Genomic DNA, 17,300 nt, shown 5'->3' with positions numbered 1-17,300 from the left:
GACAACTTTCACCAATGATACGAGACCTCCCCAGGCCAGCCCAGGCAAATGTCCTGAGCAAGTGGCGTTTGATGGCGGCAAGCAGCAGGGGAGACGACGGCTGGAGACCCCGCTCAGAGGGCTGGTGGCTGCAAGCGCCACTGAGCGTAGGCCAGCAGCACCTCGTCCGGCGGTGCTGTCAGAGAACACCCTTCTCAAGACTCGTGAAAATGAGGCTGATAAACAACACACGCGATGCCCTGACCAAGAAGGGCGGGGAAAGGGGAGGGGGATGGGATTCTGTTCTTTAGTTTGTGAACTAAGAAACCAATTCTGGCCATTTACACCAAGATATATTGTAAGGCTGCGAGGAGCTCCAGGAATTCATGGGAGGTTTTGAAAATAGGCAAGAAGCAAGACCGCCGTGGGGGAAGCCAGGAGCCGCAGGCACAGGCAGCAGCAGGAGGGGCAGGATCGGGGCATTTGTGCAGGGGCCCTTCCAGCATTCCTGTAAGTCATGGACCAAGGGACAGAGAGAGCTGAAGGACGCCTGCTTAGCCACTGTCCCCCTCTGACGCTGGAGGGCTCTGATGGCCCCGTCCTCCCGCTGAGGGCGGGCAGGCTGTCCAAAGATTATTAATTTACTGTGTTAGTGAAAGACAACTACCCAATGTCACATCCTAGCAAAGGACGTACAATTCCTAGCAGTGCATGTCCACTTGGGGACCCTTCACTTAGAAAGACGGTGACCTCGGGAAGATGTTGGAGGTGCCATGGTTACATTGCCCTTGCTGTCGGGGTAAGAGGGGCTTCTCGATACCGTCTCTAATTCTGCTCCAGATGAGAAGTCGCGAGGAGGAAGCGCTCTGACGGTGGGTTCCACGAATCAGTGCTGGTGGCCCTCGCGTTTCTGAGGTCTCCACACACGAGCCTCTGAGGGCAGGAGAAAGGGCAAACCATCTAAGTCCAGCATCCCTCACCGCCTCTCAGCGGCATCTCCTTTCTTCCGAGTTTTGCCGTCTTTCATCCAGCTGATGTGTGGCTGCTTCGGAGGACAGTCACTTGGGGGAGACCCAAGTGTTGGGGAGCGGGTCGCAGACCAGCATGAGGCTGGACCCCCGAATGCCTGGTGGAAGAGAAAATACAGCGGGATGGTGTCCCCTGCACCGCCGGGGTCATGCGGGTCACAGGCAAAGAGGCAGCCCTCAGGTGTGCAGGTCCCGGGGAAGCAGGACGACGGTCGCCTGGGAGCCGGAGGGGTCCTGGCCTCAGCCCGGCAGCCAGGTGACCCTTGGGGGGAGGTGGTGGCCCAGAAGCCTCAGCAGCAGCTCCCGTGCTGCGTCCTGTGCCCTTCCCGCTTCCGGCGACCGGTTCTCTCTGTTGTCTTTTGCTTCCCTTCCTGTTCTCGGCGGCCAGCTCCGTGTGCCGCGCGGTCCAGCCCACGCGGGGAACTGGCTGTCGCCGGCCTCTGGCCAGCCCCGGCCTCTGGCTCTCAGGCTCAAGGGCCTGCGGGGGCCGGAGACGGGAGAGCATTGGGCCCTGCAGGGGCTCCTCTGCGTGGTCTTCAGGGTGTCCAGACTGTAGCACAGGGAGCGGGGGGCTAGGGCATGACTGCCAGGGCTGGGGAGAGACACAGAGCAGAGACAGAGAGACACAGAGACACAGAGAGACAAGAGAAACAGACACAGACACAGAGACAGAGACAGAGAGAGACACAGAGACAGAGAGACAGACACAGAGACAAAGACAGAGAGACGGACACAGAGACAGAGACAGAGAGACAGACACAGAGACAGAGACAGAGACAGACACAGAGAGACAGAGAGACAGACAGAGACACAGAGACAGAGACAGACACAGAGAGACACAGAGATAGACACAGAGAGACAGACACAGAGACAGAGACACAGAGAGACAGAGACAGATGCCCATCTCGGAAGAGGTGGAGGCAGAGGGGTGCAGGGAGGAAGGAGAAAGAAGAGGAGAGGCGACAATGTTTGCTGAAGAGCAACCTTCCCCCTTTCACCGCCTCTGTGAGTCGGTCCGCACTGTCCTGCTGAAGTGGACGTATGACTTCTCTCATTTTATGGATGAGGACGCGGACACTCAGGGTGGCTCAGGGGCTTGTCTGGCTCCAAATCTCGAAGTCCTTATTCTTGGAGAAGTTGCAGGAGAAACTTAAAAGAAGGAGAGTGAGAGGTAAAGACCTACGACAGTTTTCCAAAGACGGACGCAGCCGTGCAGACGGTGCAGAGAGGTGTGTGTCCCTAAATTAACTAGAACAAGTCGACGGGCACGTGTGACTTAGGCCACTGGGGCAAGTATATTGACTTCCCTGGGAGGGAGGGGAGAAGGCGGCTTGGGTGCGGCGGAAAGAGCGCCGTGTCTGTGTGTATCGGGTCGCACAGCAGGGTCTGGAGGGGGACGGAGGGCACAGCAGGGCTCGCTGGGGTGGAAGAGAGTCCCCCAGAGTGCGTCACAGAGGCCTGGCCGGGACCCCAGCCTGAGCAGCGCAGGCAGCAGGCAGGCCGAGCTCCGCGAGCACACAGGGAACCGAAATGGGCGACAGGGGCCTGGGGAGGAGGCATCCCCCCCTCGGGGAAGCTGGGAAGATGGAGGGGGCAACAGGGGCTCCACAGGGCTGTAGGCAGGGCTCGGGCCCATCAGCACCGGGACTGGCCACCCCATCGGGGCAAGAGACATGCCAGTGGGCTTGGGGTGTCGCCCCCGAGTGAGGCCTCGGAGGAGCTGCTGAGCTGGGTGTGCCCGCTGGCCGGGAGTCAGAGGAGGGCGGAAGCAGGAGAGCTGCACAGGGGGTCCCGCCGTCATATGCCGCTTCCAGGTCTGACACCATAAGGGAAGAGGGGGGCGCAGGCCCGCAGCTCCGTGGCAGAGACCGGGGCTTCCAGTAGCAGCGCTGAGGCCTTGCCCTGTGGCGCAGGGAGGGCGCGCTGCAGGCTCTCCTGGTTTGCTCTGCAAACAGCCCTTGGAGCCGCTCACCAGCCTGCTACAGTAACGCCGCGTAACAAGTTGCCCCCATGCTTGCTGCCTCACAGCGATCGCGTTGTCCCACCGGGTCTGTGGTTTCCTAGGCCAGCCCTGGTTCGGGCCGTGGCTAGACTGCATCTCTTCTGGGGACGAAGCAAGCACTTCCGATGGGGTGAGGGCAGCGGCGGGGGAGCTCAGAGCAGAGACACGCGGTGCTTTCCTGGCTGCCTCCCGCAGCTGCACGCCCATTGGCAGGCAACCCAACATTAGCGGATGTGGAGTGTGCCCCTCCCACCACGGGACCCTGGGCGTGAGCGTTCACTGAGCACCTCGTCTTACAGGTAAGAAAACACGGGGCTCAGGGTGGATTCGTTCATCAGCAGCTCTCTTGCCCCCATGGTGCGTCACCTCCAGTAGGAGCACAGTAGGCCCAATGGCGGGCGGGGGGCAAATATAGGATTTCTGGGTCTGTTCAGTTGCAGATACCCGTCACATGACCCTGAGCCAGTTTAAGCAGAAGTTGAACACAGGGCAGGGGCACTTCCGGAAGTACTGACTCAGAGCTCAGCACCTTGTCTCCAGCCTGCGCCTCCAAGATCGCCTGGCGTCGCCCACAATCTGTGCCAGCAAAACAGATGTCTGGGCTCCACTTTCCACCCCTGGAGCCACGGGGGGAACACCAGGTGCCTTTAGTGAAAGACTAACAGGTGGAAGGAAGAGACATTTGCTACATCCTTGGGTATTTAATGTCTAAATACAAACCTTTCAGAGAAAAGTTGGCTTCCTACTCTTCCATCAAATTGAAGGGGGTTCGAGCTGATGCTGACGGACACAGCATCACAATTTTTGATGATACATTATCAGGTGGTTTTTGACACATAACTCTGGAGGAGCCCGAATCATTGAGTACTGTTGCTATAGAAACACTCTGTATATGAACAGTTTCCTCAAAGATTCTATCTCTAAAAATGAGAGCTAGGAAGAGAACTGATGCTGGGAACCCCCTATCGCTTTAGAAAGAAGTATCAGGCCCCCAAGGACAAACCAACTGGAAAACCCCAGCCTCAAGCACGGTACTAAGAGAGGCATTTTAATAGAAGTTCTCTTTGATGGTAGTTATTTATCAAAATGTACGACATTTATGCTTTTTGGATCAATTATGTAGTACTAGTAAATATGACGATGACTTTATCCAGAGTGAATTCACTTTTTAAGCTGAAGTATGGTTTACACACAAGGTCGTATTAGTTTCGGGTGTGCAACGTGGGGACCTGACGGATCTGTGCGCGACTCCGCACTCGCCACCTGCTACAGCGTTACTGACTATATCCCCTACACTGTGCTTTCATCTTCCACCTGGAAGTTTGTGCTTTTTTTTTAATATTTTATTTATTTATTTATGATAGACATAGAGACAGAGAGAGAGAGGGGCAGAGACACAGGCAGAGGGAGAAGCAGGCTCCATGCACCGGGAGCCCGACGTGGGATTCGATCCCGGGTCTCCAGGATCGCTCCCTGGGCCAAAGGCAGGTGCTAAACCGCTGAGCCACCCAGGGTCCCCGAAGTTTGTGCTTCTTGATCCCCTCCCTGCTTCACCCCTTCCCCTGTCTCTGGCAGCATTTTGCACATCTACACTGTTGTGCAACCGCCAGTTCCATTTCCAAAATGTTCTCGTCACCTCCCAAAAGTCCCTGGATAACATCGACTTTTCTCAAACATCAACTTTTATTTTATACTTTTTTTTCATCACAGAAAATAGGAGGGGGTGATCAGTAAAACAAATAAACAAACTTGTAAACCCTGAAAGTATATTACTTTAGGATAAAGCTGTGTCAGGGAGGGATTGAGAATATGAATTCAAGCACAGAGAAAAGCAATGGGACATTCTCCTGGGTTTCAAATATTTTCTTTAGAATCCATTAGATCCGTTTAAAATAGTGATACAGCAGTTTTACTTCTAAATGTAAATTTTTACCATAGACCAGAAACCATTCTTTGCAAATATTCCAACACATGATAAAAATTTTAAGTGTAAACTTTTTTTTAAAAGGAATTTATTTAAGTGGGGAGTCTGATGAGGACTCGATCCCAGGACCCTGAGGTCATGACCTGAGCTGAAGTCAGATGCTTCACTGACTGAGCACTCAGGTGGCCCACAATTTAAAATTGTGAAGGGGGTCACAATTTTAAAAAAATCTTTTAAAAACTTTTACTCAAAAAGCGTTGTTTCATGCTGTTCTGGAGGATTTAGGAAGGCTCACGGCCTGGGAGCACCTTCCCTGCCCTCAGCTGAATCCTGGCACGTGACACCCATTCATTCTCTAGCTAACCCCCCCTTCCTGAGCACCTGTGGCCCATGCCCCGGCTGTGGTTGCTCCTATAGGAAAGAGACACTGGAAATTAGATGTAAAAACTCCATTGAGACTGAAAAGGATGTTGCCACATTCAAGGGGAGAGGAGGGGAGCTGGGGCTGGGCAGCCAGCAGAGGAGCCAGTGCCCTCGCCCTCCGCCCTCCGTCTGCCTTGGAGCTGCCCTTGGTGTGGGGGAGGGGTGCAGGGGAAGCAGCAGCTGCAGGTGACGTGTGACTCCTGGACCCAGCACTGAGGGTGCAGGCAAGGCCGCTAGCAGAGAGGAGGGGAGTGAGGCTTTAATCAAGTTCGAAAAGGTCTGCTAAGCTTTGCGGAAGCTCTGGGACGGAGGGAGCCCCCCAGCCTAGCAAGGACGAGCTCCGGGACACGGTGGGACCTGAAGTGGGGTCTCAGAAAACTGGATCCCTGGATGGAGAAGCAGGTGCAACCCTGGGGATCACCCGCTAGCCTGGCAGGAAGCAAAGCAGGGGAGGTGAATGACCCTGCAGGGGGAAGTCACAAGGTCTGCACCCACACTTACAATGTTTGGGGGGTATGTTCCGTAAGATTTTTCTATGAGTTTTACTTCTTTTTTTTTTAATTTATTTATGATAGTCACAGAGAGAGAGAGAGGCAGAGACACAGGCAGAGGGAGAAGCAGGCTCCATGCACCGGGAGCCCGACGTGGGACTCGATCCCGGGTCTCCAGGATCGCGCCCTGGGCCAAAGGCAGGCGCCAAACCGCTGTGCCACCCAGGGATCCCGAGTTTTACTTCTTAAAATGACTTTGTGGAAAGGAGTTCGCTGCGTTGCAATTATTTCCAGAGGTTCCAGGAAAAGGAGAGAAAGAATATACTTTGGGCAATCTCACAGAAGGTACCAGAGCCTTCCTGTCCCTGTAGGTACCCTTGGGCCGGATGGGCATCCAGCAGGCCGCGGGGTTTGACGGAGGGAGGGTTGCCCCCTCAGCTGGCCCGGCCAAGGCGCAGCACTAGGTGGGGTGGCCTGGTCTGCGGGTATAGACGTCGTGCGGGCAAGGAGCCCCGGAGCCAGCCTCCCAGGACTCTCTGGGTGGGCCCAGGAGCTTGTTCAGCCACGAGGGGGATCTTAGAGGACTTACGAGCGCCTCTGTGTGTAGCGGCCAGAAGCAGAGCATCTGCCCGGCCCAATGGTGAGCAAAGTCTGGAAACGGAGACTCTTGGGGCGGCTGTGCCACGCGTGATGCTCTGTGGGGCCGTCCAGAGTCTTTGGCAGTGACTTTGACTGTGTGGGCCGTGCTGTGCCCGAGTGAGCACACGCGTGTGTCCACATCCGGACAATGAAAGAGCAGACTTGGGGTCAGACAGACGTGGGTGTGAACTGTGGCTTGGAACCCTAGACTCACTTCTCGTTAGCTGCATCGTTTGGGGCCAAGTGGCAGCTTCTCAAACCCGTGAAAGGGTTTGCAAGCTCGCCCTGCTCAGGCCCACTGCACGCAGATCTGAGGCGCTCCGTGGACGCGGGAAGACGCTCGGGAGCCTCCCAGGGGCCCCCGTAAGCAGCACCCTCCTCCCTGCTGGGACCTTCAAGGAGATGAGACCCCGTCTGGTCCCTGGGCCACCGTGTGCAATGTCTCTGGGCACCTCCTCCTCGTGCAGGAGGACACGAGCCCCCCGTTTCCGTGGCCTCCCCCTGCAGGCTGCCGAACCCGGGTCTTAACCGACACCCTCATTCGAGGCGCTTGTTGCGAAGAACAAACGACGTAACAGTAGGAAGGTGCCAAGCGCACGTGGCTTTCCCAGCGCCCCCCGGGAGGGTCGCTAACCATGGAGGAGGGGACAACCAGGTAGGGGCACATCCACCCCTAGTTCTTTTTTCTGTGGGAGGCACGTGGGCCTGCTCAGCCCCCCGCGGGGTTTCCAAGAACGACGAGGGGCGCTGGGCTGGTGCTGCGGCTGGGGAAGGGGCGGCCTTCACGCGGGCACCCGCCCCCCAGATGAGGGAACCGGCTCCCCTGGGGCTGCCCTCCTGTCGCTGCAGATCGCAGAATTCACTCAGACATGGTCATGACGGAGGAGAAAAACAAAACAGAGAAGGCAAACCACGGCGAGGTGACGGGGAAACGCCGGGGCCGAGTATCTGCTGTTCTTCTTCCCAAGTTGTCCGACGAAGTTCTTTCCCTGACCGTCTTTTGAAAAACCATGAGAAGGACTTCCCTGAATTACAAGGATTTGGGGCAAAATCCCTATTTGATACGGGAAGTCCGCCGTGACTCCAAGGCCCAGCGTGGGCACCGAGCCTACCCCGGCGAGGGCTCCTAGGCACGTTCTCGCTCGGCTCCCTGAAAACCTCGGCCAGCAGGCTGCTGACGCGCCCGCACCCCCTGCCACCGAGGGCACTTGCAGGGCCTCGGCTGGGGCCCAGGCTTCGGAGCCCCGAGCACCGCAGCAGGCCCCGCAGTGGCCACAGGGCGGGACGCAAACAGGCCCGTCAGGCTACGACCTCAAAACGGCCATAAGCTCCGGGCGTCCGGGCGCGGGCACCACAGGAGGCGACTTCCAGCCCACCCGGACCGGCTGGCGGAGGTCGGACCAGCCCCGCAGCCCAGGAACAAATCCCACCCGGTCGGGGGGACAATCCTCTCAAGGTGCCGTTGGGTCCTGGTGGCTGGTCCCCTGGTGAGAATGTTCGCGTCCGTGTTCATCAGGGCGACTGCTCTGCAACCCTCCCCGCTGGCGGGGTCCTGGCCCGGCTGGGGAGCAAGGTGACGCTGGCCTCCGAGAACGAGTCTCGGAGTTTTCCTTCCATTTCTGTTTTTTGAAACAGCTTCAGGGGAACAGGTGTTACTTCCTCTGTGTTTGCTAGAGCTCCCCTGCGAAGCCGTCCGGCCCTGGACTCTTGTTTGTTGGGAGGTTATTTATTTATTTATTTTTATTTATTTTTTTTATTCCTGCTTCAATCTCCTTGCTGGTTGTGGGTCTGTTCACATTTTCTATTTCTTCCGGTTCCAGTTTTGGTAGTTTATGCGTCTCCAGGAAGACGTCCAGCGCTTCCGGCGGCATAACCTGTTGTCAGGGGGTTACTCGTAATGTGTTCTTGGAACTGCTTTTATTTCTTCTATGTTGGTTGTGATTCCTCCTCTTTCATTCATGATTTTATTTATTTGGGTCCTTCCTCTTTTCTTTTTGATAAGTCTGGGCCAGGAGTTTATCGACGTTTTTAATTCTTTCACAGAACCAGCATCTAGTCTCATGGATCTGTTCTGCTGTTGTTCTGGTTTCCGTTTCATTGATTTCTGCTCGAATCTTTATTATTTCTCTCCTCCCGCTGGGCTTAAGCTTTATTTGATGTTCTTTCTCCAGCTCCTTTAGGGGTGAGTTTAGCTCGTGTATTTGAGACTTTTCTTGTTTCTTGAGAAAGGCTTGTGCTGCGGTGTACTTCCCTCTAAGGTTTGTCTTTTTGTGTCCTGGAGGTTTTGAACAGTTGTGTTTTCATTTTCATTTGTTTCCATGAATTTTTAAAATTCTTCTTTAATTTCCTGGTTGACCCACTCATTCTTTAGTAGGATGCTCTTTAGCTTCCATGTATTTGAGTTCTTTCCAAATTTCCTCATGTAACTGAGTTCCAGTTTCAAAGCCTGCGGTCTGAAAATACGCAGGGGATGATCCCAATCTTTTGGTGTCAGTTGAGACCTGATTTGTGACCAAGTATGCGGTCGCTTCTGGAGAATGTTCCGTGTGCACTAGAGAAGAACGTGTATTCTGTCGCTTTAGGGTGGAATGTCCTGTGTATATCTGTGAAGTCCGTGTGGTCCAGGGTGGCATCCAGAGCCTTGTTTCTCCTTGTTGACCTTCGGGTTAGATGACCTGTCCTTTGCCGTGGGCCTCTACTACTATTATGTTATTACTGATGTATTTCTTTAATTTTGTTATTAATTGGCTTATATATTTGGCTGCTCCCATGTTAGGAGCATAAACGTGTATAATTGTTAGGTCTTCTGTTGGATAGACCCTTTAGCATGATATAGTGTCTTTCGTCATCTCTTTGGTTTAAAACCTAATTTTTCTGGTGTAAGGATTGCCACCCCAGCTTTCTTTTGATGTCCGTTAGCATGATACATGCTTTTGCACCCTCTCACTTTCAATCTGGAGGTGTCTTTGCATCTAAAATGAGTCTCTTGCAGACAGCATATCGACAGGTCTTGCTTTTTTAAAAATCTAATCTGATACCCTGTGTGTTTTGGTTGGAGCATTTAGCCCATTTACATTCAGAGCACTGATCAAAAGATAGGAATTCAGCACCACTGCATCACCTGTAGAGTCACTGTTTCTGTGCATCGTCCCTGTCCCTGTCTGGTCTATCTTACTTTTGGGCTCTCTGTTCGCTTAAAGGATCCTTCTTAACACTTCTTGTAGGGCTGGTCTGGTGATCACAAATTCTTTTAGTTTCTGTTCGTCCTGGAAACTTTTTATCTCTCCTCCTATTCTGAAAGACATCCTAGTTGGATAAAGTGTGCTTGGCTGTGTATTTCCTCGTGTAGCACCCGGAATATACCACGTCAGCCTTTTCTGACCTGCCAGGTCTCTGTGGATGGATCTGCTGCCAGTCTAAGGTTTCTGTCCCTGTAGGTTATGGACCTCTTGTCCCGAGTTGCTTTTAGGATTTTCTCTTTGCCTCTGAGATTAGCAAGTTTCACTATTATATGTCGGGGTGTTGACCTATTTTTATTGATTTTGAGGGAGGTTCTCTGAGCCTCCTGGACTTGGATGCCCACTTCCTTCCCCAGATTCAGCAAGTTCTCAGCTATAATTTACTCCAATATATCTTCTGCCTCCTTCTTCCTGGATCCCCATTATTCTAATATTGTTTTGTGTTTGGTATCACTTACCTCTCAAATCCTCCCCTGGTGATCCAGTGGCTGTTTATCTCTCTTTTTCTCAGCTTTTTATTACCCATCATTCTGTCTTCCATAGCACTAATTCTCTCTTCTGTCTCATTTATCCTAGCAGTTAGAGCCTCCATTTTTTACTGCATGTCAGTAACAGCCTTTTTAATCTCAGCTTGATTAGATTTTAGTTCTTTTATTTCTCCAGAAAGGGATTCTCTAATGTCTTCTAAGCTTTTTCAAGCTCAGCTACTATCTTTATACTTATTGTTCTGAACTCTAGTTCTGATATCTTACTTAGACCCATACTGAATAAGTTCCTGGCAGTCAGTATTACCTCAAGTTCTTTTTTTTGAGGTCAATTTTTCTGTCTTGTCATTCTGTGCATAGAAGGATAGATGAACAAGAGAATAAAATGCTAAAATGGCAACAGCCACCTCAGAGAAATATACAAAATAAAGCAATCAGAAGAGACCCAAAACTGGGAGAAAAAAAATATAATCAGACAGGTTAACAGAATAGAGCAATACACTGGATCCTGTGTGGATTTTAGTCTATTAGAAAACAAGATCCCAACATTACAAAGAAAGAAAAACTTATATATGTACAAAAATAAAATTAAACACAGTAAAAGGATAAAATGTAAATGTAAAAATGAAAATTAAAAAAGAGTACAAACAGGTGCATAGAACAGAGCAATACACTGTGTCTTGAGCGTAGTTTGGTCAATTTGTTAGAAGAAACCATATCTGGAAATTGAAAAGGAAGAACAATTTATGTATATACAAACATGAAAGTGATACAATGGAAGGATGGAATGTAACCATAAAAATAAAACTTTAAAAAGATTCTAAAAAAAAGTCGGGGGCACGGGCCCTTGGGTCACCGCTCCTGGGCGGCAAGGGCGCTCCCTGAAGGGCCCCGCAGAGGGAGGGGTGGGAGGAGCGGGGGGATGGGGAGGGGGGAGGAGGAGGGGGCGCTCCCGGCTGGCGGCTTGCATCTGCTCCCCCCCTCCCCTGTGATGCGCGGGCCCCTGCGCTCAGGCCCCTGGTCCGCCCGCGCCGCCCCCGCAGCCCCTCGGGTCGGAGCTGGGGGTAACCTTGGCTGGGCCCCAGGAGGGGCCTGAGGCCGGGGCTGACTTTCCACGGCAACCAACCGCGGCTGGGGTGGGAGGCAGCGCAGACACGCAGCTCCCGCCCACGGCTACTCCCCCGCACAGCTACTCCCGCACCCAGCTACTCCCGCCCACGGCTACTCCCGCACCCAGCTACTCCCGTGCACAGCTACTCCCGCACCCAGCTACTCCCGCACCCAGCTACTCCCGCGCACAGCTACTCCCGCACCCAGCTACTCCCGCGCACAGCTACTCCCGCACCCAGCTACTCCCGCGCACAGCTACTCCCGCACCCAGCTACTCCCGCGCACAGCTACTCCCGCACCCAGCTACTCCCGTGCACAGCTACTCCTGCACCCAGCTACTCCCGCACACAGCTACTCCCGCACCCAGCTATTCCCGCGCACAGCTACTCCTGCGCACGGCTGCTCCCGTGCACAGCTACTCCCACATCCAGCTACTCCTGCGCACAGCTGCTCCCGCACCCAGCTACTCCCGCACACAGCTACTCCCGCACACGGCTACTCCTGCGCACGGCTGCTCCCGTGCACAGCTACTCCCGCGCACAGCTACTCCCGCGCACAGCTACTCCCACACCCAGCTACTCCCGCGCATAGCTACTCCCGCACCCAGCTACTCCCGTGCACAGCTACTCCTGCGCACGGCTGCTCCCGCACCCAGCTACTCCCGCGCACAGCTACTCCCGCACCCAGCTACTCCCGCACCCAGCTACTCCCGCGCACAGCTACTCCCGTACCCAGCTACTCCCGCACACAGCTACTCCTGCGCACAGCTACTCCCGCACCCAGCTACTCCCGCACCCAGCTACTCCTGCGCACGGCTGCTCCCGCACCCAGTTGCTCCTGCACCAAGCTACTCCCACGCGCAGCTACTTCCCGCGCTACTCCCACAGGCGGTGACCGGAATGAGCAGGGACACCGAGTAAGACCTCCTTTCAAGACTTTCCCGTGAGTCATTGTTCCATGAAGAGGCCAAACTGCAATAATCACGTCAAGCATCAAATCGTCCACGAATCATCTCCTGGGCACCAGTGTGCAGGCTGTCATGCAGGCTGTCGCGCCCCACGGCCACGGGCACCCTCTGGTGGCTCCGAGCGCTGCTGACCTTGCTGCCCGCATGGCCGCTGTGCCCGCCACTCGGCCATGGAGCCCGACAACGTGCAAGGCCCTGGGGCACCTGCAGCCGCAGGGGGAGGGCCCAGCCGGACTCTGGGGAAGCCGCATCCCAGCTGGAACAGCTCCTGGATGGTCACCTGGGGCCACAGTCACCGCGGGGCCGCTCACGAGCACTCTTGCCCCGGGGTCACGGGACCTACGGGTGCAGGGAGGCACAGGCTTCTCGGGCCGCGGGGCTGCAGGCGGGAGTCCTCAGCCCCCCGTGGTGGCTCCTCCCGGGCGAGCAGGCGGGTGCTGCAGGCACCAAGCCCACGGGGCATCGGGGAGCCACCGGGGCCCAGCTCTCTCATCTGACACGTCCACGGTGACACTGGTTTGGTGTGGAAACCTGACGCTACAGCTTTGGTTTTTAAGCTCCCGTGGGCACCCTTGAAAGGCTTCAGGGATTGAGGGAAGGGGCCTCAAAAGCTCATTGGATACAGCTCCCTGCCTCCTGGCCGGCCACACCTAGAAGGTTCCAGGAGCCCTGGCCCGCAAGGCCCCCGAGCACCCAGTGGTTGCGGGCAGGAGCACGGTGACACAGGTTCACCTGCAGCCGCCGGGCCGACCAGCGCATCCTCCCCATGTTCCCCGCCTGGCGTGGAGCGTGGGCCAGGAGCCACTTGTGCTGCGTGGGTGAACGAGGCCCGGTGCTGCCCTGCATGCAGGCCGTGCGTGTGCTGCCAGGCCGCGGGCACCAGGTGAGCATGCACACACATGGGCCAACCTGTGGGTGCCCGTGCCCACAGGTTGGCCCATGTGTGACCCACTCCCCTCCCACCCGTGCGCCGCCTGTGGATCCCGACGCTTGTGCCAACGACATGACGTGAGGGTCCCTTAAACTCCCTTACGTTCCTTTGCTCACTTGCATTTTTCTGCTTCGGTTAAAAAAAAGTGACGAGCGTTCTGGGCACTGAGGGGAGTATTGGCATTTCAGGGGAGATGATGTGGCACACGCGTGTGACGGTCCCAGCCGGCCACGTTCACCGCCGGGCGATTGACCACGACCGACAGCACTTATACAGGACGCGCAGAGTCACCCCCAAAACAAAGCCAAGGGCCTATGTTATTCTAAAAGCACGCCGCCGTGACGTCTGTCCCCCGTGGCGTGTTCCTCGGCTCACGGCCTCTCAGCAGGGCGGTGGGCGAGCTCATTACCGGCTGCGTCGAGCTCTGTCGTCAGAATTCTCTGTGACACGTAAATGGCCTTACTTTGGAGTTCACCTTTTTGTTTCTTTTTTCTTGCAGGATTTCTGAGGGCTGCACTGTGCCAGGCGCCGAGGGGGCTCCCCAGGGGTGGCAGCCCACAGAGTGGCAGGCCCGGGGGAGAGTACACCCATGAGGATGCTGCCACGCAGGCCACACTGACCCGGCGCCCCCCGCCCGGCACCCCGGCCTGCTGCCGCTCCCGTCCCCAGGACGGTCCTGTGTCGCCCTGGCCTGACCCGCGGCACCCACCTCCCCAGTCCCAGCTCCCTGCAGGCCCCGTACCAGCCTCCTGGAGCCACGGGCAGGCCTGGGAGGCCGGCTACCCAGCGAGGCCCTCGCCGCCCAGTGCCGGGTGCCCCGGAACAGGATCAGGGACAAGCCCTGGGCTCGGGAGGGGGGTGGCGTGAGCTTGATCGGGGAGCCCAGCGGGTCGCTCTGCAGATGACCCGGGAGGAACGACGGCCTTGGGCCCCCGCCCTTCCGTCGGGCCAGGGGACCGCTCCGCCGTCCTCCAAACTCCCCAAGGGGCCGAGGCTGCTTCTCTCAGGGCGCTAGGCCTCCCCTTGGCCTGGAGCCCCCCTCCGCTCCCACCTCCGGGGCTCCTCCTGTGCCACCTGTGTCCCCCTGGCTCGCCCCCGGTCCTGTGCTGCTCCTTGGCCACATCTGCTTACTGGGCTCTTTGCTTTGCAGATGCACTGTTGCTGCAAAGCTCTCCTTCCTCGGAGACCTCGGGACAGTTCCTGGTTCCCCCCAGGTCACGAGCGAGGCCCGGAGACACCCACTGCGGTCGCCCACACAGCTCGCCTCCCGCCAGCACGGGGATGACGAAGGGACACGAAGCTCAGGGAGAAGGCGGACTGGCTCCTCGTGGGCCCCCATCTCCTCGTGGGCCCGAGGCGGGCGCTGAGCTGAGGACAGCGGCGGGGGAGGGGCACGTGCGCCGCGGGCCACCGGGTGGGTGGGAGTCCGGTGCTTCAGCACCGCGAGGACCCCTCTCCCACCTCTGCGTCTTGCAGCCACCGCAGGGGAGAGGGGGACGGCCGCCGTGGCCGCTGCGGGAGCGTGGCGGGAACGGCTGTGGAGGGTACACCGGAGGGCCAGGCCCTGGGGAGGCCGTGGGCCTCGTGGCTGGGCGGCCGTGGCTGTGAATTTTGGATTTGTCTGATTATTCAATGACGAATATGCCAGTGCCCCGTCCTCCTTCCAGGCCCCCGCGGACATTTGTCGAGCACCTACTACGTGTTAGGTGTTACAGGTTGTCGATTTAGAAAACACTCGAGCATTTCTTAGGCCGCCCGACCATCCCGTTCGTCACCTCCCAGGCCTCCCGGGGTCTTTGCTTTAGGTCTTAGCATTTGGCCACACGCCCCAGGGCCCCTCAGCTGCGGGGGCTCGGACACGCGCACCCCCGGGTTGTGGTTAGGGCAGCGGGCGCAGCGCCTACTGCCTGAGGAAGCCACGCGCCGTTCGTGCAGGGACACGCCAGCTTCTCCTCGTTGCCTGCCTCTTGGTATAAGGGACTCGACGGCTTCGTATAAATAGCTTTGTGTGTAAGAGCTCAGCACGACGACGCGTAGCCAGCTCCGTGCTCCCTCCTTACTCTCCTCGGATTTGCAGCCTCTCGACACCCCCAGTCTCCATCCACCCCGGGCCCTGAGTCCCCGGGAGGCTCCCAGGAGCCTGGGAGGCAGTTGGGACTCCGTGTTTCCACGCCAACTCGTTCTTTCCCCAGACGCAGGTGGGAGAAAGGACACCAGCTTCCACACCCGACTGGCACCAGTTTGGAGCCGGGTGAAGTCAGCGTTTCCCTGGGGCTCCACAAACCACACGTAGTGAGGGCCCTGGAATAGGACGTCCTCAGGCCCCTGGGCACACAGGTCCTCGGCCCTGAGCTCAGGAAAAGACGGGGTGACGTCTCCACGACTGTTTCTCCCTTTTATCGTGTGGGGTGTGTATGAAAACAGAACCGTCTTCCTCCATCTCCATCCAGAGGCTGACAGTTGGGAGAAAATTAGCCTCCAGCCGCTCTCCATTTCTTCCCCTGTGCACGAGGAATCCCAAGCAGCCCCGGAGAGCTCCACTCTCCTGGGACACGGTGTCTCCAAATATATTCTCATTGGTGGGAGGGTTTCAGGGCAAGGGAGCGTGGAGTGAGCCACACCCCCCCTCTGCGATGATGGAACAAGTAGAGGATTAGGTTCTGGCACATTCTGTGGCTCCGGGCTCAGGGCCACGGTGCCCAACACGTTATGGGAGTGAGAGGGAAGGCCCAGACTCCTGGGGAGCGGGACAGGTGAGGAGGAACACCCAGGACCCCCCGGTGATGGCAATGCTCAGTGCTGTCACCAGAACAGGGACCTTGGGGGCTATTCAGACTGTGTCTGGTGCTTCCATGGCCCCTGGAGCATGACAGGTGCGCGTGACAGGTGCCCCCGGGAGCGGCCTCGTGGGGCAGGTGCACTCACGTACCTTTGTTTCACGCGCGTCCCCAGACTTCAGCACTGGCTTCCCCCCTCTGGGATGCCTGCTCCCAGCTCCCGCTCTGTCTGTTGAAGCCGAGGCCCAGAGGCAGAACTCAGAGAGGCGTCCCCTCTGCGAGCCGGAGGGCATCTGTCCTCACGGCTCTGCGCGCTGCCCCAGTGCCGCCACTACCGCTCCACACAAGGGGTCTGCGTGGTAAAACGGCCTCAAATCCCAGTCAGGAAGCCCCTGGATGCCCCAGGGACACGTCCCGCACAGACTTCCCGCGGGACCCCAGCCGCGGACTGTTGCCTGGCGTCTCCCCTGCGTGTCCCACCTGGATTCCTGCCTTGTTCGGGGATGCTGGGACCCCTGCACGCTCCTGCAGCGGCTGCGGGCGACTGTCCTCGCGGGAGAGCACCAGGGCCCCGAGGCAGGAGAGCGGCGGGGCTGCTGGGTGGGGCCTCCAGGTGGGCCAGGGACCCCCCTCCTCTGCTCCTTGGACGGTGGGCACAGACCCTGCGGCTCTGCTGGCCGTGAACACACTCACCCGCCTGAGGCTGTTCGACTCCGCCTGAGCCTGAGGGGTCCTTCCGGGCAGTGTCCGTGTCCCACGGGGCGCTGCCGGCAGGGCTACCCCGCGAGAGCCTCACCGTGTCCCTCTCGCGCGTCCACAGCCGTGTGGGTCTCACTGTCCCCAGAGGCCCAGAGCCCTTGGTGGAGCGGTTCCCTGACTGGGTGCTTCTGGCGCGTCCTGGCCTCGCGGACCGTGCCGGCTTCCCCGGTCCCAGGGCCCGCCCGGGTCTGAGCAGGACCCCCAGCCCCGAGGGGCTCAGGCCCCCAGCACCTCGCCTGTCGGACGCTCACGACAGTGTCCAACCCGAGCAGGTGCCCTTGTGGCTCCCAGCGTCCAGGGGCGTCTGGGGCCCCCGGCTGCTCCCGGGGTAGGTCAGCGACCCTGCAGGCTCCCGGCTCCCCTCTGGCTGCTGCACTGGCCCAGGCCTCTCCACTCTGCTTCTCGGCCCCACGCGAATCTGCAGACACGTTTGCGTCCCCAGCTCCTGGGTGGCGCGACCTGCTCTGACTTCATCTTCTGTGTCTGGCTCACGGTCGGGCTCCACATCCCTCGTGCCCAGTGACTGGCTGTGACGGAGTGACTCCG

The sequence above is a fragment of the Nyctereutes procyonoides genome, unplaced genomic scaffold (genome assembly GCF_905146905.1).
Source record: "Nyctereutes procyonoides isolate TBG_1078 unplaced genomic scaffold, NYPRO_anot_genome, whole genome shotgun sequence".
In the NCBI taxonomy this organism is placed as follows: Eukaryota; Metazoa; Chordata; class Mammalia; order Carnivora; family Canidae; genus Nyctereutes; species Nyctereutes procyonoides.
The sequence above is the reverse complement of the archived record's forward strand: the minus strand, read 5'-3'. Positions refer to the sequence as shown.